Source organism: Martes martes, assembly GCF_963455335.1.
Source record: "Martes martes genome assembly, chromosome: 13".
Lineage (NCBI taxonomy): Eukaryota > Metazoa > Chordata > Mammalia > Carnivora > Mustelidae > Martes > Martes martes.
In genome coordinates, this window is record NC_137901.1 from 17,710,067 (window position 1) to 17,737,766 (window position 27,700).

Genomic DNA, 27,700 nt, shown 5'->3' on the forward strand with positions numbered 1-27,700 from the left:
ATGTGCTGAGAAATACCACCTCCCCTGACATCTCTTGCATGTTAAGCATGGGTACTAACAAAATAACTGAGACACACTTAGTTCCCTGGTGTTAAAGGTTTATTTTGCAGTCCAATTTTTTATTTAAAATGGTGGTCAGAAAAAAGAAGTCAATAAGTAGTAAAGGAGGTATTGCCTCCTTTAAATCAGAAGAATTTGGAAAATCATTTTTGCAGAGACAACAGATGATATCACCTATATCTGTTGTTTTAAATGACGTTTAAAAGAAAGTGAGGCAGACTATTTGAAGCTTCTAATTCCACTTATTGCAAAGACAGACTCACCTAAGAGGTACGTTCTTATCATGTTTAGAATTCTGGAGCTGGGCTAGAAAACGGCTGGGAAAAAATTGCCTTCCAACTGAGTTAATCTTGACCACCAGGCACGGGTTAGGGTAGCACCTAGTGTGGCTTGAATACCTTTCTGTTGGCATTAAATGCTTTAGTTTATTTAAAGTGACCACTGAGCTCACCAAAGAGGTGAACACAGTCCGTTTACCTCCCTTTAAACATCTTTCATTCTTTACCTTGTATCTTGTAGGAAAAAATTCTAGGAAATGAATTTTCAGTAAAATGAGCTAGTTCTCTTGGAACCTCCCCAGCCTTCCTACCCACATCATGGAAATGCACAGGAGTATTGCCAAGAAAAGGGGGAGAAAAAAAAAAAAAACAGAGAGAGAGAAGGAAAAAAAAATAATAAACAAAAAGAAACAGGAAATTGCAAACCGGCAAACTCTGAAAAACATTGTTAGCCTTATTTAGAAATGGCTGTGTCTGTTAATTACTTTCCCCAACATGGAATTATTTTCCCCTTGCAAGGGAAAGCTGTTGGTTATGGAGTGGGAGTGGCTTCTCCATAAAACCAGAATACTTATTCCATCCCATTGGGGTATGCTGACGAAGTGGTGCAGAGGCTGGTGGGATCAGGGCGGGATTCCAGGACAGAGTGACTCATGGAAGATGCATTTCAAAATCAATCTTGGTTGCATTCATGAAACACTTTCAGGGATTGACCTGACTAGACACCATGAAATTTGGCAGGGTTCTCTCACAGAGGACAAAAGTCAGGACTTCGAGGTGAGCGACTTCCTTTCTCGGCAAGGGCAGCTGACGTACTCTGAGAGCCGCCTTCTCAATGACCCGGAGGGCGCATGGGAGGGCAACGCGGCAGGGCAGGGTTTGAATATGCTTTGTCTGGTGGGTTCTAGGTAAGACGAGTTTTCAAGGAATTTCTCTCCCCTAGGATGAAACCCCTTCACCTTCTTGCAAGTCTTTTCCAAACCCAACTCTTTGTGAAGCCTACCCTTGACCATTAATTTAAAATTGCAACTCTTTCTCCCACTCCTAATCTCTTAACCCTACATTATTATTATTATGTATTTTTAATGTACAACTCTTAAGTATACCGGACAGTGAACTGTTACATACGTGTACACTCATATAACCATCACCCAGGTCAAGATACAGCATTTTTATAGCACCCTAGAAGTCTACCTCAGTGGCCCCTCCCAGCCAGTCCTGTTCTATTTTTTCAAAGTATTGTCTCTTTTTAAGATACAATTTGCTGGATTGGTTCCCTGACACATCCAAGCAACTAGAACAGTCAACACCTACTAAGTGCTATTGTTAAATGAATGAATCTTTTTTTTTTAATTATGTTTATTTATTTGAGAGAGAGAATGAGAGAGAGAGAGAGAGAGAGCAAGAGAGGAGAGAGGTCAGTGGGAGAAGCAGACTCCCTGCCGAGCAGGGAGCCCCATGCGGGATTCGATCCTATGACTCCAGGATCATGACCCCAGCGAAGGCAGGTGCTCAACCAACTGAGCCACCCAGGCACCCCAATGAGTGAATCTGTAAAACAATACCCATCCTGTTCCTTTATCCCCACCTCTCCCCACCCTCCACTCCATGTGGTCTGTAAGAGAAACAAACTGGCTTGAAATCTTGGTGTCTACACAGGGGTGTTAAACACAGCCACAGCAATGTTACTGATCTCACGTGAGTTTAGGCGTGGACTGGACGGATCCTAGTGTAGTCTGTCTTCTATGCAATGCTTTCTTGGACGGGTTGATCACTTGCTGGTAGATCTGCAAGAAAGAAGGGATCTTTCCTTTAGTCTAGAATCATCTCTTGCATCTTAGGTGTACCGGCCTTTCTCCTGGTGGGGCAGAGCCCTCCTCAGGGGCCTGCCTTCCTTCTGACTCTGCTGTTCCTACTAATGCCAGCACCTAGCTTGGGGAACTTGGCTCATCTTCATGCTTCTGTCTGCCAGTCAGTTATAGATTCTGGCCACTCTGTGCCCTGCCATTACTCCTGATGCTGTCCCTGAAAGATCCTCCTCCTTCCAGTGGCAAGTCCTTCGGGCCCACATTATGTTGCTATACAAACTTCTTAAATGGTACCCTCATCTTCAGTCTTTTCTTTCAAACTAGTCTAGATACTTTCCCTAGAACACAACACGGATCGTGCAACAGTTGTGATCATAAACTTTCAATGGCTTGCAAGTGCTGTCAAAAGGAAGCCCCAACTCCTTAAACTGCCCCTCCACCCCTATGAACAGCCGTTGCACTGTCAGCCAACTGGTTTTCCCCATTGCTGTTTACTGGTCCCTGTGTTTTCCGGCTTCTGTACCTTTGCTCTGCTGTTGGGTTCAGAAAATGGAAGGAACCCTTTGAGGTCATCCAACCAGTCTCATTTTACAGATGAGGAAACTGAGGCCCAGAGAGATTAAGTGACTGACCAGTCCACTTGCTCAATAGTCAAGTGTGACAGGGTGCCTGGTTGGCTCAGTGGGTGGGGCATGTGACTCTTGATCTTGGGGTCATAATTTCAAGCCTCATGTTGGGCATAGAGATTACTTAAAAAAAAAAAAAATCAAGAGTGTCTAATGAAAAAGAAACTCAGGGCAGTTTAGGGTTTAACGATACCAGTGGAATCTTTCACATACCGGGAGGAAAATTAGTGGGCTATTCTTTGAATATCCTCTCCACCCAGCTCTGATCCCTGAAAGTGTGGCTCTCCCAGCCCCAGCTTAGGCATGGCCGCCTCAGAGAAGGCTTCCTTAAGCCCCCAGGTGGGTGTCTGAACTCTCAGGCCCCTGACCTGAAACTCTGATCTGTAGGTAACTAGATATTTATCTGCGAATTCTATCTTCCCTACTACACGTTAAGAAAAAAAAATTTTTTTTTGGAAGATTTTATTTATTTATTTGACAGAGAGAGACATAGCGAGAAAGGGAACACAATCAGGGGGAGTGGGAGAGGGAGAAGCAGGATTCCTGATGCGGGACTCGATTCCAGGACTCCGGGATCTTGACCTGAACCACCCAGGCGCCCCTAAGCAAACTCTTTGATTCATCTTTGACTTTTCTCCATTCTCTTTAGAGACTCTTCCATTGTGGATGAGCAGTAAAATTCTGCTGAACGGAGTTTCCAGTGTGCGGTACACACTGTTGAGGAGGCAAGATTCACAAGCCCGGACACCAGCCCGGAGACCACGCACGCGAGTCCCAAATTTCCAGCTCCTGTGTGCCATTTCACCCGCTGCACCTAGGCTGCTTAGACCCCAACCCCCTAAGGGCGAAGGAGGTTGGTCCCCGCAGAAGGCCTGCTTGCTGCCACCCCAGAATAAGTTTCTCCAGGTCTTTCTGCGTAGTCCCTTTCCCCAGCCTCCGCGCGGTGAACCGCGACGCGCGTTGGGTGACCGGTCCCGGAACGTGACTTGGCGTTGAGAGTGTACGGCTCCCCTTACCGAGGGAGGTCAGGTCCCAAGCAGGCCGCGGCCCGGCCAGCTTTCCGGGCTGGCGCGGTCACCGACCCCGAGTGGCGGCCAGGCTGGCGGAGGGCGGCGGGAAAATGACGCGAGGCCGGTGGGGCGGGGTGGCGAGCGCGGCCCCCAGGGAGGCGGGGGCGCCGGAGGAGCCGACAGCGACCGCAGCTGCCAGGTCGCGGGTCGGGCGAGGCCGGGGACGCGCTCCTGGGACGGCCGGGGTGCCCACCTGCCGCCAGGGCGCACGGAGGGCGCGGGGCAGGACCTCGGCCTGGTGTGCCCGCCCAGGGGCTCCCCGTCCAGCCCCTCTCCGCCCCCGGGAGGGACAAAGGGAGGGCGGACGGCCGGGCCCGCCCCCAGCCCCAGCCCCAGCCGCGGCTGCCGTAGAGAGATTGGAGGCACCACCCCGGAGCGGAGAAACCAGTTTGGCCGGTCCGGGGGTGCGGAGGGAAAAGGGCGGCCGCTGAGGACGGGCTCGCGGACGCGGGGCGGGAGAAGGCGGGGGAGCCATTGGCGAGAGGCGAGAGCCAGAGGAGCCGCCGCCAACTGGACACGCTTCCCGGGGCCCAGAGCCAGCCCCCGTGCGCCATGAAGCGCTAGCGCGGCCGCCGGGGCTGGGGCCAGGCGGTGGCGGCGGTGGCGGCGGCCAGGTGCGCAGCGAGTGCGCGGAGGGGCGCGCCCCCCGGCGGATGTCCCAGCCCGGGCCAGAGAGCGCCAGGTAAGGGGGGGAGCGGCGCGGAGCCCCCAAAGTTCCCCACCTGGGGGATCCGGCGGTGTCCCACAGGTCCTCTGGCCGCCCCGAAGCGGGCGGACTCCCGGGATCCGGGATGCGGTGGCCCCAGCTGTCCGCGCCCTCCGGCTCCGGAGCCCACAGGGGTGGGATTCAGGTGGGGGCTGTAGGAAACTTGGCAGCCTCGTGGATGGAGAGGCACAGCTGGCCGGACGGGCAGCTCCCAGGAGACGTCCAGGAGGTTTCACCTGCCGGGAGGAGAGGGAACTCGCAGGTGGCGTTTGGGTTGTTTGGGTTTGCCACGCACATGTCTGGGGTTAAGCTTTAAGGGGCGAGCCAGGCAGGACTTGGAGGCCCTTGAGGGGAGAGCTGCTGGTTTTCCTGCCTTGTCTGCCGCGCCTCTGGAAGTCTCCCGTGGCCAAGTTCTGTTGGGGCCCCCTTTGGGAGCCGATGCCAACGTGTCTGAAAAAGACCGTAGGACCTCATGTACCAGGCGCACCTGCGGGGAGGGATGGAGGGCGCCTGCTGCAGGACCAGGTACGCTCCTGGCATCTTTCGTGAGCTTTAACGCAGGTCGGGAGGTGATGGGGAAGAGGGACACTTTTCCCGGTGATGGTAGGGTCGTTTCCGCCAACTTCGGTGGCACCGCCACAGGCCATCTCCTTCCCTCCCCAGTATGATGCCCGGCACTGTCACTTCGCGGCTGTGCGTGCGGAGCGGTAGCTTGTCGCCGCGGAGGTTGCAGAGAATGGCGAGTGTTTTAACTCTCCGCTTCCCCACACACTCCCAAGGGAAAGAAGAGCCTTCAGTTGTCCGCCCAGCTTCTCTGAGGGGGTGTGCGCGTCGGGTCCCGGAACGCGGCTGGGGAGGCGGATTGGCCACAGCTGTAGGGGGAGGACGAGAGGGCGGAGGGGATGCGGAACGCGGGAGGTGAGTTGACACGCGCCGGTCTGGGGCCCTGGGTGGCATTTCCGCCCCGCGAGTGCCCCCCAACGCCACCTGACCCCTCCCGCCTGCCCGCGGTGCCCCCGGCCCAGTCCAAGTCCTCGTCCAGCGCCCGACGCCGCCGGGGCTCCCTTCCCGGAAACTGTCCGCCCCGTTGGCGTGAGAAAAGATTCTCTCCCATCTTCCTGGTTGCGTTGCCTTCAGGTTTCTGCCTCGACTCCTTGAGCATTACAGGAGACCGCCCAGGCGACGAGCCTGGAGATCGCCAGGCATGCAGTAGGCTATGGGCGAAGGTTGGCTGCTTTTAGGAACAAAAACTGAAAATGTGTGATAAAATCTCCAGGGATGGTAAATGCTAGAGTGTATAAAAAAGAGAAAGCACAAAATGTGAATTTTCATGGTCTCCAGAGCACTTTGGTGTTAGACCTAAAATGCCATTCGTTAATGTGGGGCCTATTGGGGAAGGCTTTTCTGTGAACGTCCTATAAATACTTTCACCGTGCCAAAGATAATGAATGCTTATTAGCTGGTTCCTTTCTGGGGGAGACGTCCGCCTGCAATTACTCTCAGAATTTTCTTAATGACTTTCATTATGTGGTGGAGGCTTCCTTGTTCTCATTTTAGGTAAGAAGCCCTAACCACTTTCTTGTTCGGCCGCTTGCTGGTGGCTGTGCTTTGGGGATTCTTCGCGATTCTCGCGTGTCTGGTACGGAGGGCCAAATAAGGCTCTTGTGGCTTGATGCTGGTGAACCTGCATGCCATCTGTGTGAGAGCAGCTCTGGCTGTTTTCAAGTTTTCCTTCTGGCTTTTAAGGAAAATGCATGCCAGGGTGCACTTGTTCTTGGTAGTGGTGGACCTAGGAGCTTTTTTTTCTCTTTAATTTTGTTTTTAAATGGAGACTTTGTTTAAAAAAAATTTTTTTTTTTGGAAGATTTTATTGGAGAGCAATAGAGAGTACAAGCAGGGGGAGGAGCAGGCAGAGGGAGCACGAGAAGCAGGCTCCCCACTGAGCAGGGAGCCGATGTGGGGCTCCATCCTAGGACCCTGAGATCACCACCTGAGCCGAAGGCAGATGCTTAACCTACAGAGCTAGGCGGGTGCCCCTAAGTTGAGACTTTAAAATAATGCTCAGCGTGGAGCCTGCTTGTCACTCTCCTTCTGTTCCCCTTCCCTGCTGCTTGTGCTCTTTCTCTCAAATGAATAAATACAGTCTTTAAAAATGATTTGATAAAATGGCTTAACAAAAAAGTCTGCAGACTTAAGGCTCCATGTTTGGCCTGGATTTCAGTCTTGGAGATCTTAGCATTCATGGACCCATCACCTCCTGCTGTGAGGTGTTTCCCTGTCTGCTTGCCTAACTTCCTTCCTTCCTTTCTTCATCTTCCTAAAGCAAGGAGGAGTGGAAACCTGTGGATTTAGATTCCCGCAGGATTTCATTCCGTTCTTTTACTTATTTTAAGTTGTATTTGATTTTTATAAATTTTTATTATATTTACTTTCTATTTTTGTTTATTTTTACCGATTTTCTTTATTTATGAGAGTTGGAGAGAGACAGGGAGGCAGAGAGGGAGAGGAAGAAGCAGTCTCCCCATGGAGCAGGGAGCTTGATGCGGGACTCAATCCCAGGACCCTGGGATTGCGACCTGAGCTTAAAGCAGATGCTTAAATGACTGAGCCACCCAGGTGCCCTACATTTACTTTTTAAATTGTCTAACCCTGGATAAATTCCTAAATTTTCTGAACCTCAATTTGCCCCCCAAAAAAGTTATTATCAACTTCTTTGGTTGTTGTTGAGAGGATTAAGTGAGAGAACAGGTGAATGTCCCTTAAACATAGTAGGTGTTCTTATGTTCTTACTTTTTTTTTTTTTTTAAGATTTTATTTATTTATTTGACAGAGATCGCAAGTAGGCAGAGAGGCAGGCAGAGAGAGAGAGAGGAGGAAGCAGGCTCCCCGCAGAGCAGAGAGCCCGATGCGGGACTCGATCCTAGGACCCTGGGATCATCACCTGAGCCGAAGGCAGAGGCTTTAACCCACTGAGCCACCCAGGCGCCCATGTTCTCACTTTTTTCATTAAACTGCTATTTTAAAAATAGTGTAATGCCCAGATGTTTGGTGTATTTTTTTAAAAAGATTTTATTTATTTATTTGACAGCACAGGCAGGGGGGAAAGGCAAAGGGAGAGAGAAGCAGGCTCCCCACTAAGCAGGGAGCCCAATGCAGGGCTCGATCCCAGGACCCTGGGATCACGACCTGAGCCCAAGGCAGATGCTTAACGGACTGAGCCATCCAGGTGCCCGTTCAGTGTATTTTTAGTATTTTATTGCCTTGCTGGTTTGAATTCCTTTTCATAAACAACATTCATAAAATCCAGGTGATCCTTATAACTCTAGCGAGATTTGAATCTATTATTTACGTTTTCTCTTATGAATGCAGAGGCACTTGCTTTTTAGTTACCAGAACAAGTTTTGTGGGGTCCATCCATGTCACGTATGTCTAAAGAAAGGTGTTTTTAAAGTCCCTTAAGTGCATAATTTTAGATTGCTTCTGTATTTGCTTCTAGGTCCCTCTTGTGGGAAGTTTCTTGGGGGGGGGGTCATGTGAGTTTTCAGGTGTTTGTTGGCATTGCTCAGTTAGCTTAATTGTATTCATAACACCTGTAGATGTTTTGTTACTTATTAAGATAAATAAAAATTAATTTGCTGCCAGGGAGTTTTAATAACACAAAAAGAAGATAGCTTATCCTTCATTTTGTTAGCCAGGTTATTCCTGAATGCCCATCCCTGTGCCCAACTGAAAAGAATGCCCAATCTAAGATCTTGTCAGATCTGGTGTTAACGGAAGACTGGCACAGTGGAGGAAGAATCTAGAAAGCATGTATGTATAATACAGTCTTGTTTCTTGTACTTATTTTTCGAAAATGCAGAAATTATCATCTGATCCTAAGAATACGTTAGTATTCTCCCTAATACTTCTAAATGCATTGTGCTTTTAAATACATTGTTTCCCAAACATGCACAACAGGAAGTATGTTCCATACTGGTCCCAGGGCCCCTGGAGCCCAGAGGCTGGTGACTTTCGGGCTTCGCAGTCCTTTGACCTAACTTGGAATCCGCAAGTTAGCCGCATAACCTAGGCCAAGTTACTTAATCCGTGTGGCTTCAGTTTTTTAATCTGTAACATGGAACAATAATAATAATAACAACAACAGCAGCAGCAGCACCTCACAAGGTTTGTGATGAGTTCCAAATAGCAGCATGAATGCAGCGAAATTTAGCTTGGCACAGAGCTCAGTAAGACGTAGTTATTAATATTGGTAGTGGGTTGGGGCGCCTGGGTGGCACAGTCGGTTAAGCGTCCGACTCTTGGTTCTGGCTCAGGTCCTGATCTCAGGGTCCTGAGATGGAGCCCTGAGGAGGGCTCCACACTCAACATGGAGTCTGCTTAAGATTCTTTCCCTCTCCCTTCCCCACCCCCACCCCACCCCCCACCTCACCCCCCACCTCCCCACCCTTGCATTCTCTCTCTCTCTCTCCAAAAATTGTTTTACTGTTATGTTGTCATTGGTATCGCTCAGTAAAATATTCATTGCTCACTGCGGACATGCCCACTCAGTCACAGACATGAGATTCTGGGTTGGTGAACTCGCTTGGGACATACGGAGCACCTCTGGGTCTCCTTTACCCCCCACCTGCTATCTTTTTCCCTCGGCCCGTGTACTTGCATTAAAAAAAATTTTTTTTTTACTCTTCCGTGTTCAGAACTCAGGAGTTTCTGGAACTTGAGTCTTCCTGAAATGATCCGCGCCCTCTGTGTCTCTCATTTGTGGCGCCTAGTAAGCAGTGCTAATCAGAGACCCTTGGGACAGTCCAGTTCATGCATTCATTTAAAAAAATGCCTTGAGGATCTCTTCTCTAGGCTCACTGTCCTGGGGATTACCTCCCTGCTTTGCTGAAGCCTGTGAGCGTAGCAGAGGGTCTGAGTTATGGGTTTGTTTGTTTTTTCTTCTTTGGCAAGAAAGGAGCCCGGGTGCTCTCTTTCCCTCTGGTCTCTGGATGTTGTCCTTCTTAGCAAGAGGAGATGGTGAGCCCAGCCCGATTCTGGCTCAGAGGCTCTGTGGTCATTCTCTGTCTCCAGGCTAGTGAATTTGCACTGAAGAAGGGAGAGGGAAGCTGGCTCTCAGTCTGGGGAAAGGCGTGGACTCCTGATGGGGGCAGGTGGTGGGTGCTGAGGTCACCCTTGTCCTGGGGCAGCCTTTCAGTGTCAGTGGCCACCTCCCCTTCTTGGCACTGAGAATCCTATCACTTCGGCATTGAGTACATGCGTATCCTGACCTTTGGCTGGTGGCTTTGCTCATTGACAGGGCTGTCCTTTATGGCTTTGTCTTTCTGCCGAGTGGCTTTCGTTCACCAGAGTTGAGGCTTGTTTGGCTCAGAGCACACGGTGTTTGAAATCTGTTTTCTAACCTTTCCTCAGGTTGCGGGGGGCGGGGGGGGGCGGAATATGCTCATTGGAACTGGCCAGGCACCCAGCATGGTCCTCATACGGTCTCCGATCGTCTGCTCTTGCTGTTGGGGGAGCTCCCGTGGGATGGATGCATATTTTATAAAGCACAAAGTGACTTGTACACAGATTCTCTGTGTCTTCTTGGGGTGCAGTGACCCATGGAGACCATGCTCTGAGATACGTATAGATGACCCGTGGATCCAGAAGAAATGTTTAATGTTCTCTATAAGGAAACTGATGACCGTTTGTCTTGGGTGGTTTCAGTACTCACTTACGTGAGAAGATGAGTCAGATTTTGTATGTTTCGTGATGGAAACTGTTGGCCTCACCACAGTATCAGGAATCAATGTGCGGGCCTCGAAGCCTGGCACTGGCAAACGTTACCTCAGAAATTCTGGAGGCTTATTAAGCAAGCAAAAGCAAGTGTGTAGGGTTCATCAGATGGAAGAGATTGTGGGGATTCTGTGAAAATCTGTACTCATGATCTCACTGTAGTGGAGAAGTTTATTTCATGGGAATTTTGTCTAACTGTGGTAAAATTTTGATAAAATTTGGCTTTTAAAAAATTTTTATTAAAGATTTTATTTATTTGACAGAGACGCAGTGAGAGAGGGAACACAAGCAGGGGGGAGTGGAAGAGGGAGAAGCAGGCTTTCCTGCCCACCCCACCCCCACCAGCAGGGAGCCTGACATGGGGCTTGATCCCAGAATCCTGGGATCATGACCTGAGCAGAAGGCAGACGCTCAACAACTGAGCCACCCAAGTGCCCCAAGATTTGCTGGTTTTAAATGTGAATTCAGTGGCAGTGAGCATCTTAATGATATCAGGCAACAGTCACCACTGTCCATTTCCAGAATTTTTTCATCATCCCATTCTCATACATGGTATCCGTTAAACAGTAGCTCCCCTTTCCCCCCTCCCCACAGCTCCCAGTAATCTCTATTCCATTTTTTAAAAAAGATTTTACTTATTTATTTGACAGACATCACAAGTAGGCAGAGAGGCAGGCAGAGAGAGAGGGGGAAGCAGGCTCCCCACCAAGCAGAGAGCCCGATGCGGGGCTCGATCCCAGGACACTGAGATCATGACCTGAGCTGAAGGCAGAGGCTTAACCCACTGAGCCACCCAGGTGCCCCTTGTTCATAGATGTTTTTGAGATCATCTTTGGTTTTGTGACACTTACGTTTCAAAGAAAGTGGCTAAGAAGGGCAGGGACCATTTCTTCCAAAACAGCTTGGAGATGAGAACGAGTGGAACCACAGGGAGGCTGGCTGGTTGCGTGGAGGGCTGTGAAGGGCGTGACACGCTTCTCTTTTTCACCTGCAGCTGCTCCTAGGAAACCGACCCCTGGTGTGGCTGATACTGTGCTTGCCGGCACAGGTGTGAAAGCTCAGGAGCCCTGGTTCCACAATCTGGAAGCTTCTACAGACCACAGCTGTCTTCCTGGGAGGACGTTCTGTAGTAGAGAGAAAAAAAAAATCCTTAACTTTCCTCCAAAACTGACTTGGGTGAAAACACATTGTTTTCTTTTGGTGGAAGGAAGGTTAGCATGTGAGAGAAACGGACATTTAAATGTTTGAAAATGGAATACTTAAGAGCTTGAGTTCTACCTTGGGATCAGATCCATGGTTTTCAAACAAAGCTTTAAGGCCAAAGGTCAGTGATAGACTGTGGTATGGCAGAATTAGCCCATGTTGCATCTGTGTAATAATAGCAGGAGAAAAACCAGAAGCCCTTTTTAAATAATTAGATGTCAGTCTATTAGATTAAAGGTCTCTTAATCTGTATTCTCTCTTTTTTTTTTTAGGATTTAATTTATTTATTTGAATGACAGAGATCACAAGTAGGCAGAGAGGCAGGCAGAGAAAGCGAGAGGAAGAAGCAGGCTCCCTGCCAAGCAGAGAACCCGATGCGAGACTCGATCCCAGGACCCCCTGAGATCATGACCTGAGCCGAAGGCAGAGGCTTAACCCACTGAGCCACCCAGGCACCCAATCTGTATTTTCTAGAGAACAACAGACTCTCAGTTTATGTTCAGACTGTAAAAAATTAGCCAAAATAAGAATTTGCATATTTTAAAAACAGGATTTTTTTTTAAAGTGAAAAAAAAATATTCAAACTAACCCCCAATACTACCATCCTTGGGTATTTTCCATCTTCCTATCCTCTGCTGGTCACAGCCACAAAAAAGGATGTTGGGGCTGACATGGCTGATGCCTCGGAGGTTTGATAACTTGATTTTGTCCAGCTCAACTTGATTAAGATTGTTCAGAATTTTTTTTTTCTTGATCTTGGGCATCCCCTCTTATGAGAACCTCAGGCTGTGGGAGTTGGTGAATAGAAGGCATCTGATCTGTCTTTTGAGATCACGTGGACCAACAGTCTTTTTGAAGCTGAAGGAAGTTTGCTCAGGCCCTGTCTCCTGTTCGACTCTTGGCCTCCCTTCCTGGGTTCCATGGCCAAAGAAGGACACTCTCCGTTTCTCCTAAGGAACTTTCTGTCTCCTCCGCCGTTCCGCCTAGTGGACCCTCTTTCTTAGCCTACTGGTCTGAAACAGAGGCCTCATTTATCCATCCTGCCGGCTGCCCAGGAGATATTAAAAGGCACATGCTGTGTGCCAGGCACTTGGCATCTCTTGGTGAATCCAGTCGATGAAGAGACACTATTCGTGGTCTCACCCTCTAGAGAGGGGAGAGAAACAGTAGATACTAAAGGTAGTGGACAGGTGTATGATGTGGCCTGTCTGATGATAAGTACTGGGGAGGGGGAGGATGAACAGCAAGTTGGACAGGGTAGAGGGGCCTGGGGGAGGGGATCGAGAGAACAGGATGCCGTTGTCACGTGGAGAAGGTGACACTTGAGCAAAGACCCAGCAGGGACAGGGGGGACCTTGAAGATCTGGGAACAGAGTGTCCCTAAAGGCAGAGGGGACCGATTTCTCTGGGCAGAGGCCCTAGTGTGCAGGTGCTTGGTTCCTTATTGGTCTGATGAAGCCCATGAACAGGTAGTTGGCTGTTCCTCGAGCCAGTGAGTGAGGAGGGGAGTGGGAGGAGAAGCTGGGAGCAGCTGGAGGGGGAACCCACCATGCAGGGCTTCCTAGGTGTATAAGGACTTGGCTTGGATGGTTTGACGTTGTGCAGGACTGGGGGTGGTTGGTGTGTAATGTTGCCCAGTGGAGTAGTGTGATCTGTGGTCTGGTTGTGTTTTAAAAGGGTCATTCTGGTTGCTGCACAGGGATGGGGCGGGGGGAGACCAGGCGGGAAGCTGACCCAAGTGAGCTGTGGTGGAGGCTGGGACCTGGGTGAGCTCTCTGGGCAGGAGAGAGTTGTGGATATATGAAAAGGCAGAGCCAACAGGATTTCCGGACGGATCGGCCATGGGGCATTAGAGAGGAGCCAAAGATAACTTTCTTGGCAGAACCTGGTTTGCAGACGGAAATCTGAGTTTCAGAATGCTGCAAACTCAATGGGCTGTGGTATAAAGAGTCTCTTCAGAAATATGCATATTTATGTAAAATCTTGGTCCAGAGGGCTTTACCTTTGTTTATCTTCAGAGCCTGTCTTCCTGCTTTGGTGGGGGTGTGGGGGGAAGACTGTGTTAGAAAAAGGCAATGGTTTGCACAAAGCAGAGGCCTTTCCTGGAAGGCAGATGGTCTGTAATCCACAGGGTTTGTGGGGCAGGGAGGCCTGTGCTGCTGGAGGGAGGCGGTAGCCTCCCCTCGGCTGCCGCTGATGGTGCCGGCCCCTTGCTGTGCATCTTCCCTCAGATGAGGGCAGGCCTCCTCCCTCTCCACATGTAGTTTTTTTTGTTTTGTTTTTTTTGGGGTTTTTTTGTTTTTGTTTTTTTGAGAGAGAGTGAGAGCAAGCAGGGCTGGGGGGTGGGGAGTGGGCAGAGAGACTCTCAAGCAGACTCCCCACTCAGTGTGGAGCCTGAGGCGGGGCTCGATCTCCCCACCCCCAGATCATGACTTGAGCAGAAACCCAGAGTCATAGGCTTAACCAGCTGAGCCTCCCAGCAGCCCCTTCCCCCCCTTTTTCTTAAACAGCTTTGTGGAGATAAAAATTCAAGTACCTATAATTCATCCCTTTAAAGTGTTCGGTCTAGTGGTTTTTAGGATATTCACTGAGTTGTGCAGCCATCACCACAGTCTGTTGTAGAACCTTTTCATCACTCCAAAAAAGAGGTCCTGTGCGGCTTAGCGGTCACTCCGGCTCCTTCCAACGCTCAGCTCTTGGCGAGGTCCAGTCCGCTCCCCCACTCTGGACTCTATTTGCCTATCTGGACATTTTGCATAAACGGAATCCTACAACATCTGTTCTTTTGTGTGTGACTCCTCAATGTTTTCTTTTTGTTAAAGACTTTTTATTTATTTATTCGAGAGAGCAAGAGAGCGAGGGACCATGGGGGTAGGAGCGGAGCGAGAGGGACAAGTTGACTGCGCTAAGCATGGAGCCTGACTCGGGGTTCGATCTCATGTCCCTGAGGTCATGACCTGAGCCCAAACCAAGAGTTGGATGTTTAAGTGACTTAGCTTCCCCCCCTGCACCCCGCCCTGGGCGCTCCTGAGCAGAGATATCCACATTGTAACATTTATCTATACTTAATTCCTTTTCCTTGCTGAACACATGAGTTACTTTTGCACGTGATGTGTTCTTGAAAAAAGACACAGGAAATGGAAACGTTAGTCATGAACAGATCAACTGACATGTTACAAAGGGAATTGTTTGTGCCCAGAGAGCTAAGTGTGTATGTGGATATGCATGTGTGAGCGCACACACACACACACATGCATGCATGTGCATTAATTTGTTCTCTTTCACAGTTGACAAGTGCATGGAATCTGTGGTTGCCTCTAAGGACCATGGCTTTCTGGTGTCCTAATGATTTTCTTTGATTGAATGATTCAGCAATTACTTATCGCATCCCCCTCTACACTCCAGAGCCTGTGCCGGGAAATGCTCATTAATAGAAGGATGAACAAAACACACGTGTCCTCCTCTTCGTGGAGGTTACAAGAGTCATTAGGGATGGGTTGGCAGGACTAGATATTAAATAAAATGTTGAACAAAGGAAATAGGGAACAAACTGATCTTAGAATTACCATCTGTGATAAGCACTTGAAGGAAAAATAAGACACTCTTTTTTTAAATTTTATTTATTTATTTGACAGAGAGAGATCACAAGTAGGCACAGAGACAGGAAGCAGGCTCCCCACTGAGTGGAGAGCCCGATGCGGGGCTTGATCCCAGGACCCCGAGATCATGACCTGAGCCAAAGGCAGAGGCTTTAATCCACTGAGCCACCCAGGCACCCCATAAAATAAGACACTATTAAAAGAATAATGAGATCCTACTTAAAAATGGCCCCAGAGGAACCTGGATGGGCTGTTGATGGATGAATGGATAAACAAATATGGTATATCCATACAGTGGAATGTTATTCAGTCTTTCAAAAGGAAAGAAACTCTGACACATACTGTAACATGAGTGAAACTTAAAGACCTTGTGCTTGGTTAAATAAGCCAAACACAAAAGGACCAGTATCACACAATTGCATTCTATGAAGTACCTAGAATAGTCAAGTTCACAAAGATGGAAAGTAGAACAGTGCTTCCCAGGGGGCAGGGGAAGGGGAAATGGGGAATTATTGTTTAATAAGCATTTCAGTTTGGGATGATGAAAAAAATTCTGGAACTGGATGATGGTCATAGTGGCACAATAGTGCAAGGTGAATGTACTTAGTATCACTGAACTGTACTCTTAAAAATGGTTAAAACAGTAAATTTTTGTTACGTGTATTTAACCACAATTAAAAAAAAAATAGCCTAGGAGTGTCTCTTGGAGGAGATTATACTTGAGTTGAGACCTGAAGGATGAGAAGCACCAGTTAAGACTTCCCCTGGTTCAGCTGATGGGAAGGGCATGTGCAAAGATCCTGTGGTGAGAGCTCAGTTTGTGTTCTAGGAGCTGTGAGAAGGCCAGAATAGCTGGGGGAGGTCATGGTGAGGCCAAGAAGCATGATGAGGTAGGCAGGGACCAAGCTGATGGGAGGGCAGTCAAGTATTTTTAAGCAGCAGAGTGACATGATTTGATTTCTGATTTCAGTGGATAACTCCGACTATGATGTGCGGAATGTGTTTGGGGGACAGGAAAGCAGTTGGATGTCCATGAGGGAGATGATGGAGGCTCGGTGAGGACCAGGATGACTGGAGTGGAGATGAGACATGGAGGATAGGACCTGTATTTGAGAGGTGGGGTCTTGGTCTTGGTGTGGATCAGATTTGAGGACTTCCTAGGTCCTCAAAGGAAGAACCTCAAGGAAGTGTCTGGTGAGTCTCAGATTTCTAATGTAAGCAACTAAAGATTATGGCCTCAGAGGCAGAGGAGCAGGCAGGAAGGGGAAGAGTTTAGCTTCCGTCATGTTCAGTTCTAGTGGCTGGGACACCCAGGAGAGGCCAGAGGTCAAGCTTAGATAGGTTCAGAAAGCTTGGCTGGAGACACGTAACTGTGGGAACTAGAGGTGTGGAGGTGAGTTTCTGGAGTTTCACAGGGACGTTGGAAAGCCTATGAAACCAGTGCATCCTAATCCTCAGGGTCAGGCTTTTAATTTTGATAGATTTTTGTGAAATCATACATTCAGCCTTTTTTTTTTTTTAAGTAATAAAGCTTTTACATTTGAGCAAAAAAAAAAAAAAAACACTTGTACAAAGGCACTGGCTCTGCTTTATGGATAAAGAGGAGATGGAGAGCCGATGCAATATTGTCTAATACACAGAACAACTGTGCACACACCAAAATGTTTATCAGATGCAGGAAAGGGCCAGTTTGTTTTGAATGGGGACTTGATAAAGTCACGGGATTTCTCAGATAACCAGGCATTTAAATTGTGTGGTGTATGTATTTACTGGCCTCTTTTTGCAAGTTAAGGAGTTATAATCTGCCGGAGGCCTCAAAAACTGGAAATTATAAAAAAAAAACCAAAAAAACCCCCCTGGAAGTTGAACTGTGTTTTCTCAGCTCCCAAGGTGAGGGTTCTTTCCAGAACCTCACAGCTGTGTTAGAAAAGCATTACAAATGACCCAGAAATTGGTTAGCCAATGAAAATACAGGGCACACAGTTACATCTGAATCTCAGATGAACAGTGAACCAAAAAAAAAAAAAAAATTAACATAAGTATATCCCATGTAGTATTTGGGACATACTTACACACACAAAAACATTTGTATCTGAAGTTCAGATTTAACTGCACGTCCTGCATTTTATTTAGAAACCCTATCCAGAATTGAACTTTTGGAACACAAAGATGTTTGCAATTTGAGGATAACTTGTGTTTTTGAAAATTGGGGGATTGGGTGGGAGGAGGGTTGATTTACTTGTTCTCTCAAAATGGCTGTGTTGTGTTACTTACCTGGTCTTTGATAAATATTCATTATTTGTAATAAACAGCAGCAACACCCCAACAGGTGTTAGGGAAAGGCCTTGGGGTCAGGAGATGTCTGATCTGGCCAAGTCATTGACCAGTGCTTTGACCTTGGCTAGTAATAACATACTGTATCTTTTTAGGCCGCTTCATTGCTTTGAAGTCATCTCACTTGGCAGTTATTTGGCTGGATGGTATCCCCGTAAAGAGTGACACAAGGGAGAGCAAGGTCTGGGTGGATGGTCTCTGGCTGGAGCTGGGCTAGGACCCTCTTCGCCACTTTAAGTTCAGTGGTGTCAATTAATTTTCAAAGCTCCCATTTCCTGTGCTTCCTGTCACGCCCCTACATTTGATAGCATGTCTTCCTGATGTCATTCTCTGCACAGTCTCCTATGCCATAAGATTCCAACTTTTTAAAGTTACATGGGGGGCATAATTCCAAGCTGTAAGTTAAGACAATGAAGCATATGCCACTTTGGCAGTCAGGGGCAGCCTCCCTGGACGTTGTCCTTCCTCTGATGGAGCCTGAGGGGCCACTATGTTGCAATTGAAAGCTTAGTTTCTTGGATGAGGCATTGCGATAATAACAATGATGCTTATTGGGATTTTTGAAATCCTGATACTTAAAGTGTACCAGTCCCAGTGGGTACCTCCAATACCTATAGACCCAGATGTGGATAGTGCATATTCTATATTTCAGGGAGTTCTTCCTGTTCCTTTTGGAATATACTGTTGTTATATGCAGCCAGTGCTAACCACAGCTCTTGGCACACAGTAGGAACTCAACAATGTGTTGAGTGAGCGATTATAACGGACCCTATTCCTTGAGGACAGCTGTGAAGGCCATTACTTTCACTTTTCATGCTGACTTAGAGAGCTGTAGGTGTGTTAGAATTAGTGCTGGCCCTCCACATATTTAATATGTAGTGGGGGCATTGTACAAAAACCTATTTCAGGTACAAGGAAGTAACGGTTTTCATACAACGTAAGAAGAAAGAAACCCGCCTTTCCGACGGCAGGTGCTCACAGTAGGTTCTGTCTTGTTTCATCCCATATTCACTTTGATGAAGTATTTTTTCATGTTTACCCAACAAATACCATAGAGCCCTTCAGAAGGTTTATCAAATTTTAAATGAGGCCTTTTTGTTTTAAATGGGTTTTTTTCTGCATTTTGAGAAATTTTTAAACTACAGAAAAATAGTTCCAACATTCTAGTCATTAAAGTTTGACCAGAATTTAGAGCATCTTTAAATCAAAAGGCTCTTTTTTTAAAAGTTAAAAATCAGTAAAGCTGTGCAGTTTGTAAGGCACGACTTCAGTTTTGAAGAGGAAGTTCCCAGCAAAGACCCAGCCGGAATAACAAAAGGAAATCTAGACCGTGTCCCACGCTACCCAGCCTCCGTGTTCTGGTGGGATTTTATGCTTACTTTTTATCAGATGAAGTTCTCTTTTATTTATAGGTTCCTTTACATGTGTCCTGAGGAAATCAGTAAGCATAATATGGCTTTGATTGCACTTGTTAGAGGACTAAGGGAGCATACATGTTGGTGACTGTTGTAAGAACCAAGGTACATTCCATTATAAAGTAACATTTTGTTTGCTGCATTGTCTTAGGAATGGCACAGTGATTTTCAGTCTAGAGGACCCTTAGGATTTGTTAATATCACAAAGTTCATAGTCTTCAAATTTTTATGTTAGCATACTTCAAAGGGGCAGCTGGGTGGCTCAGCTGTTAATTGTCTGCCTTCGGCACGGGTCATGATCCTGGGGTCCTGGGATCAAGCCCCACATCCAGCTCCCTGCTCAGAGGAGCCTGCTTCTCCCTCTGCCACTCCCCCTGCTTGTGTTCTCTCTGTCAGAAAATAAATAAAATCTTAAATAGTTCAAATCTTTCAAACAATATATTTTTTAAAGATTGTATTTATTTCTTCGAGAGAGAGCAAGCGGGGTTACAGGGGGGGCATACAAGAGGGCTGTGCCTGGAGTATGGAGCTGGATGCTGGGCTAGATCAGATCTGGACTCTGGGATCATGACCCGCGTTCAACTGACTGAGCCACCCAGGCACCCCTCAAATAATACTTTTATCCTAACATCCTGCTGGCCAGTCCTTCTGTACTTTAGAATTTGTCTGATTAAGCTCTAAGTGGTTAGGAATCCTTTTTCTGTCCCAAAGGGTTCAGTGGATGTTATCTCCCAGATCTGGTTGTATTTTAACCCCTTGTACTAAACAAAGATAATAGTATCTCTACTTTGTTGATTCTTTTCTTTTTATAAAACTCCCTATAACATTTTTGGGGGTTTCTAGTTTTCATGAACCTTTAGATGACCACATTTATTATTGAAACGAAGGCTCTTAGATTAGAGGCTACCCAACAAAATTCCCAGCTCTTTCTCCCTATTTACGGTAAATTTAACTGGATCCTTCCCTCGCCGACCTCTGCCCACATTGGTCTCCACTTAGCAGGTGACCCTGAGATTTCTCTTTTATTTCTTTGCTTATTTCCTGGACTGGTGCGGGTCCCATCTTTCTTTATTTTCTTTAAAGATTTTTATTTATTTATTTGACAGGGAGAGAGAGAGCGTGCACAAGCAGGGGGAGTAGGAGGGAGAGGGAGAAGCAGGCTCTCCATCGCACAGGGAGCCCAACACGGGGCTCAGTCCCAGGAACCTGAGATCATGACCTGATCCAAAGGCAGACACTCAACCGACTGAGCCACCCAGGTACCCCAGGTCCCATCTTTAGACCAACTGAGCAGCCTACATTGGCCCATATCCTTAGTAGGGAAATTAAAATGGCAGAGTGATTAGTACTTGATAATCCGACGTTGTGGTAGACTCTTTTTAAGATTTTGTTGTTTTAAGTCATCTCTACACGCAGTGTGGGACTCGAACTCATAACCCTGAGATCAAAAGTCGTACCCTCCACGGACTGAGCCAGCCAGCTGCTGCTGTGACAGACTCTTAAAAAACCCAAGCTATTGTCTAAGGAGGAAAGCATTTAATGCAAAAAGAAAAAGGCTGATGATGATATATTTGATCATTAAAATGCTTTCAATAAGAAAGGAATGTTTTCATTCCTGAAGTTAATGGTGCAGTCGCTTCTGCTAATGTTACCTGATATGAAATGTCATTTCCCTCTTAGCTGGAATTCTTTTTTTATTTATTTATTTATTTTTATTTATTTATTTATTTTAGCTGGAATTCTAATAGGACAGAGCACACTCCTCTGTCTGAGGGTCTTTGCCTGTGCCTTGTTCTTTGTCTGTGACTCCCATACCCCCCACATACCTGCCGATCAGGAGCTACTTCCTCCTTGAAGACTTCCTGATTCTCTAACCTCTCCGGTCAAAGTGAGGGGCCCCTCCTCTGTTCTGGTCACTGTACATTCCTGACCCAGATCTCACCATCTCAGAGATGATAGCTAGCTTTTATTTCCTGTGCGAACTCCACTTGATGTAGGGGTAGTTACCTAAACTCTGCTTTTCAAAAAATGGTCCTAAAGCAGCAGCCGCAGACTTCCCGAATTAGAAGCTTGGGAGGCAGAACCCAGCCATCTGTGTCTAAATGGAACTTTCACATGATTCGGACACCTGCTCCAGGTTGAGGACCACTGCCCTGGAAGTTTTTGGTGAGTAGGATTCTGAAGTCACATCTGGCTGTGGCAAGGAAGGGTATGCTAAGATTTCTTAGTGACCTCCATCACCTTGAGCAAGTGAGAAGCAGGACAGATGTGGGCTCGGGCCGTGCCATCCTGAACTGTATTGTAATCGCTGGTCTGTCTGTCTCTGCACCAGACTGTCACCTGCCTGAGAAGACCCTGTTTAGGGCTCACTGATGTAACCCGTCCCCCAGCATGGTGCTTACTGGTAGCAGCAACTCTGCAAGGATAAGGACAGGGGCAGAGTCAGACATAACGCACTTTTCCACACTGAGAGTCACTGGAATGAGCTGCCGTTATTCGAAGATGTTCTCTGAGAGCAGGTGTTTAAGTTGGTTGTTGTGGCCGTGACCCTGGGGTCAGAAGAACCACCTGTGGCCTGATCTAGTAAACTTTATGGCTTCATTCCTTTAGTAAGGTGCCAGAAGAGAATAACCACATTCTTGGACCTTATGACTTATTAAGATAGTCACAAACAAAAATTGGCATTTTAAGATTTTTTAAGCACTACCTTCTGGTGCATATTGCCATCCTTTGCAAATGCCACAAAATACCAGGGATTATTTTTAGTTCGCTCCTACTTGGGGAAAGTGGATTCTTGTGACATCTTGGTTTGGATAAGAGATCTTTTTACCAGTGGTACTTGGAAGCTTCTAGCCTATTCCATCACTCTGAGCTATAAAATACTTGTATACAAGGGAAAAACAGCTCCCACCAAGATTCACTCACTGTTTGAGGTTCTGTGTTTATTATCAAAAGACAGTAAAGCCAAAAGGTTTTCGAGATCTGCGGACCCTGTTGGGGTTAGCACAACTACAATGGTTTCTTTCTAGATAGAGCAAGGTCAAGCTTAGGAGTAGTCTGGTTTTACTCATGAATTCTAGGTGCCTGTCCACAAAGCCAGAACATGAGAAAGGTGAAGCGATTTGTGGAACTCTTTCCCTGGGTGGGCTGTGGACTTTCAAGACCAAAGTCCGGCACCAGCTTTATTAGAGATGGCAAAAGCATCCCTAACCTAATCAACCAGGGCGATTTGGGGCCCTAGGGGATGTTTTAGGTTGTCGCAACTGAGGGGGTGCTGCTAACATTTACAACACCCCAGGAGGCTGCTAAACATCCCATGATGCCCAGGACCACTTCCACAGTAAGACATCCTGCCCGAAATGTACAGTGCTGGGCTGGGGAAATCTTACCCTACACCTTGGACCGGAGTCCTCTGAGAATGCCGGTTCCTGAGACTCCCTCCCCTCGTGTTTCTGCTTCCCTGAGGGAATCTGCTCCGTTTCAGTGGCTTCCAGTGCCGTTAACACACCAGTTCCTGCAGTTTTCTCCCTGCCAGCCTGTCCTTTCCGCTCTCCAGGTCTCCAGAACGGTGGTGACTCCATGCAACCCCCCCCCCCCCCAAGCTGGTTTAGAATGACTCCTCTCCAGCTGGTGCTGAAGCCAGGCACCTGGACTTGAACCATGACCCCTTCCTCCTCCACAGTGTGCCAACCCAACCTCCATTTCCCCCCCCCCTTTTTTTTTAAGATTTTATTTATTTATTTGAGATAGAGGGAGCATGAGGTGGGCGGGTAAGGCAGAGGGAGAGGGAGAAGCAGACTCCTCGCTGAGCAGGGAGCCTGATGAGGGACTCAATCCCAGGACCTTGGGATCATGGCCCGAGCCGAAGGCAGACACTTAACGGACTGAGCCCCCCAGGCGCCCTGCGACCTCCGTTTCCAGTCCATCTGTTAGGTCTGCTGCTTCTACCTCCACGAGACCTTGAGTCCACCTGATTGTCTCCACTGCCTCCCCCTTGTTCAAGCCACCACCGCCCTCCTCCTGAGCTCCCCTCCCCGCCAGGAGTCCCCTAGCTGATGTCTCCATTCCCAGTCCAGAGCGCTGCTCGGGTCCCGGAGAACATCTGTGCCCAGCTGTGAAATTTTTTGTAGCTCATCATGGCAGTGATAACATTTACCTCTTCCCTGTGGCTTAGCAGCCTGTGACCCCCCCTGCCAGTTTCACTCTTGTCCTGCTTCAGCCTCTGGAGCGTGATGGCCCTTTCCTGTCTCAGGACCTGCACATTTGTTGCTTTCTTGCCTGAAAAGCTCTTCCCCACAAGGACTCCTTATCTTTTGCTTTTGGGGCTCAAGATCATTTCCTCGGAGCATTCTCTGATCACCCCTCGTAAACGTAGGTCCCCCTTGCTTCTCGTGCCTTCATTTGCTTGTGGGTTCTTTGGTGTGCGGCTCCCCGAGTCTGGAAGCTTCCAGAGAAGGGACCACATCTGTCCTGCTCTGTGTAGCTCAGTGGCGGACAGAATGGCTGCGGCTTGGTATTTGATCACTATCTGTGGGATGTTAGTGGGAGTGGTTGCTCCCTGGGTGGCCGGGTGAGTGAAGGGGGACCAGCCTGTAGGGGTGAGGGGGCACAGAGAAGGGAGTTATTCACTCAGGTCAGGGGTGTTCAGGAAGCTTCCTAAGAGGGGGTTTAAACTGGAGGACATTCTTGAAGAATGACTGGGGTTTCCAATTGGGGTGGGGAAAATACTTTAAAGTAAAGGGAGCCTAAAGCAGCTCTGGCCTCTGAGAGGCCTACAGCCACCCAGAAAAGTGGCTACTTCGACAGTGTAGACCACGGTCTTCTCAAACATGAATGCGTATATGATCTCTTGGGGAATCTTGTGAAAATGTAGTTTCAGGGTTGGTTGGAAGGTGAAATTGTGCAACTCTCCCAAGCTCTGGACGATGCCAGGGCTGCCGGTCTGCAGGGCACAGAGGCTGGGCAGGACCAGCTTATTGTTGAAAGGACAGCAGCTCCGTCCTTATGGGCCCTTTGATAAAGGGTGGAAGACATGACTTCCATATTTTCTCTGAAAATTTTCTTCTGGACTTTCCTGTGGAACAAGGAGACATCTGATGGCTTCATTTTCGGCAGCATCTTCCAACTGTAACTTGTTTAACTTTAAAGTTCTTATTACCTGGGCCTTCCAGGGTCATTAAGGAAGGAGACATGTGCACATAGTTGTTTCTGAGCCCCGATGTTCTGTCCTGTTACCTGTTGTCAGAGGACCACAGCAAGCATGTTGGCACTTTGTTCGAAACCAGGCCCGTAGATATTACCGTCCTGCATTCCCCAGGTGCGTTCTCCTGTAATCTGCACCTTGTCTGTTTCACGGCTTCTCCACGGCACATCTGTTGCTCGGACACTCTGTTCTCTGCTACTTTTGGGCAATCGCCCCACTTCCCTATCAGCCTGTGCATCTTTAAAAAAAGACAAACTAGTATTAATCCGGGCCAGTCATCATTCGGAGGGTAAATCTGTTTTCCCGAAAGAACCCCCCATAGTCCAGACTGAAACAAAGGATTCCCTATTACCTGGAGCCTGCGTGATGATTTGTAAACCAGCAGTGACTGGGGAGTTGTCTGTGTGGGGGTGTTCAGTCTTCTTGGGGTTGTAATAAATGAAGGTCTTCAACTCAGCTGCACATTGGAGTCAGCTGGGGAGCATCAGCTGCATTGATGCCCTGAGTCCCCCACGTGGTGGTGCTGGGGGGAGGTGGGTTGAGCGGTGGGAGTCGCCCAGGTGGGGTACATCTGGGGGTTTCCAGTGCATAGTGGAGGCAGAGAATTGCCTGGAAAGTAGACACTGGAGAAGTCTGCCCTCTATGGGATGTCTTTTAGTGTGTCCGAAGTTCACAGGGGCTTGTGGAAATGCCGGGATATCAGCATATGGGGGAAGGGATTGAAATAAATGAGCCATGTCACTCGGACTCAGGACTGGGTTCTGTGATTGCAGCAGCTGTGGGCTGCTGAGTCCCAGCCCCAGCTCACGTCTGTGTTGGGATTTGCTGATGACAAAATACTTTCACCTGCAGTATCTTCAGGTCACAAGAATTCTAAAGAGAGGGCAGGCTGCCTTTGCCCCATCTGTCCTTTCCTCGAGGGACACAATTATTTGTCATCGGAGATTCCCCTGTGGTGTTGTCCTGGCCCGGAGCCCCTCCCAGCCTGTCCCCAGGCTGCATTAAGGACCAGGCTCCCAAGGCATCCGGAGCATCTCCTGGCACTTCCCGTATTGAACTCTAACAATATGTGATGGTTTCTCCCCTTTTAAGGGTCATGATCATGATAGCCCCTTCACCCAAAGGGGCTGTAACCCAGTAGGCAGTCACTAACTGATGATTTCTTCCATCCATCCGTCACTGCTTTCCAGCTGGGGACACAGGGCGTGGGGAGATGAAATACAGTCCAGCGCTCACCTCCCCTAACCTTTCAGAGCCCCAGATTCCTCTCGCAAAAATGAAGAGTTTGGAAATTTTCTCTAACATCCCTTACAGCTCTGAAATAGGTGGTTCTGTTTTATCATTTTAACTCTTTGCTGCAAAAACTCAGCAAAGCTCTCCGGGCGGGTGTGAAACAATCTTAAGAAGATAGAGTACAGGTATGATGGGCAGGAGTAGAAATTTCTGTGTCCCTTCAGCCTGGACCAGGGACCCAGTCCTGACTGCAGTGTGTTAGTATCCCCTGGGGAGGGAGGTTGAGAAAGTAGAAACTCCAGGGTCGGACCCTTTTCTGACCTTCCGCAAGTGATTCTGAAGTAGAGCAACTGGTGTTCGAGGGTCTCTTCTGTTCTTCTGGAAGTTACTTGCATCTGACCAGCAGTGGTTACGTGAATGGACTTCAAGTCCATTTTTATGAATTCTAGACAGCTGGCCGACCCCCAGCAGCCCCGTTGGGCCCTGGCCAGCGACATGCGTCGTGCGCGCGTTGCTGAGACCAGCAAGGGGCCTTCTGTCCAGGTCATGAGGGAGTCAGGGACGTGGCTGCTTACACCTGACTCTTGACCCCTTAGACATCACTTCCTAATCAGGGTGAGGAGGAGGGGTGGGTGTGGGCAAACAGAAGAGAGGAGGACATGGGAAACCACATCTTTCTCCTCTTGGGTAAAACTGTTCACAGAAAAAATAAGTTCACATATGCTATACAATATTGATTGCAAGGCAGCCCCTTTGGCTAAAGCCAGTGAGAATATTTTGAGGCTTGGAGTGCCGGGGTGGCTCAGTCCGTTGAGCAGCTCACTCTTGATTTCCACTCAGGTCATGATCTCAGGGTTCTGGAATAGAGCCCTGCATCCGGGGCTCTGCGCTCAGCGGGGAGTCTGTTAGAAATTCTCTCCCTGCCTTTCCCTATGTCCCCCTCACCCCACCCCCGCCCCCACCCCATTTTCTCAGGCATGCACTCTCTTCTCTCTACAATAAACGAATCTTAAAAGATTTTAAGGGTTGTAACATGAGATCATTTCTCTGGCCTTGTGTGTGACTGGCAAACGATTAAAAATTCACATTGCCAATGTAATTTTGACTCTCTCCGCCCCAACACACACCTTCCCAGAAGTCCTCTTTTTCTTGGTCTCCACACGCCACCCCCCCCCAACCCAGCTCAGAATGGAAGGCAGCCTACCAGCGCTCAGCAGTGTGATAAGATCTGACTCCTCATTGTTAAATTCCCAAGCTGTTAATGTATACCAACAAGCAACAGGATGTCCCTTACAGCTGCACATCTCGGGTGTGGGAGCCTGGCCAAAGGGAGCCATTCATGGAGTCAGTCCTGTAAAACCTTCAGTTATATTTACAGTCATTGGGAACTCATCCGTTTTCACCGCAGAAGGACATTTTAAGGAAATCGACAAGTTAAATATTTTTTAATCCTTTCAAGGGTTTAGTTAAGTGAGTAAAAGATTAAAATGGCCTTGTTTGCTTTACCTTTTTCAACTTCAGATTAAAAAAAAAAAAAAAACCTCCATTTACTGGCATCTCCAAGACAGTTTTATTATATATAGACCAATTTGGGAATAGGAGATTCATAATAACCAAATAGGATCAGAAGTGTGGACTTAAAGTTCAGTTGATTGAGCCGGCTTTTGAACTATGGCATTTATGTGCTGCAGTGGTTTACAGAGGGCTCAGCAAAAAGAGAATGCTTAATGTGATTGCCTGTTTCATTTCCCCTTTTTTTTTTTTAAAGATTTTATTCATTTATTTGATAGAGATTACAAGTAGGCAGAGAGAGGAGGAAGCAGGCTTCCCGCTGAGCAGAGAGCCCGATGCGGGGCTCAATCCCAGGACCCTGAGATCATGACTTGAGCTGAAGGCAGAGGCTTAACCCACTGAGCCACCCAGGCGCCCCTCATTTCCCTTTTATTGCATAACACAGGCTAAGCATTGATAATCATCCTCGCCCCCCATTAAGATGTAAACACTGTATTCAGCAATGCTAAAATGAAAAAAGAGAACGTATCACACCAGAGCTGATACCCCTTTGATTTTTCAAAAGTGAATTTGGGATTTGACTTTTGCACCGCCCGCCCCCTCCCCAAACCTTCCAGTTCTGTGAATGCTTGTAATGCTTCACATCTGTTGGTTTTTTGGTGGGAAGTCTTGGCTCCCTGTTTTGCATTGACTGCTAGACCTCTCATGCTTGTTGCATGCAAGCTGTCTCAGGGGACTTTTTACCAAATTTGGGGCCCCGCTGAAATGTCTCTGGATTCTCGTCAGTGTAGTTTGTGGTTTCTGCTGTTTCTGGGCGACCTCTCTCCTTGTCGAGGAGCTGGACCTGATGATGCACTTGTCATGAACAGAATATGGCACAG

At 47.9% G+C, this 27,700-nt stretch overlaps 1 protein-coding gene across 1 annotated transcript in view; it reads left to right on the forward strand.

The window, feature by feature from the left end:
- The first annotated feature begins 4,237 nt into the window (after window positions 1-4,237).
- ATP8B1 (ATPase phospholipid transporting 8B1) overlaps window positions 4,238-27,700 on the forward strand; it is a 119,235-nt gene continuing 95,772 nt past the window's right edge. Inside the window, exon 1 of the mRNA XM_080821444.1 lies at window positions 4,238-4,524. The gene's annotated coding sequence lies outside the window, so the exon portion shown is untranslated. The remainder of the gene's footprint in view (window positions 4,525-27,700) is intronic.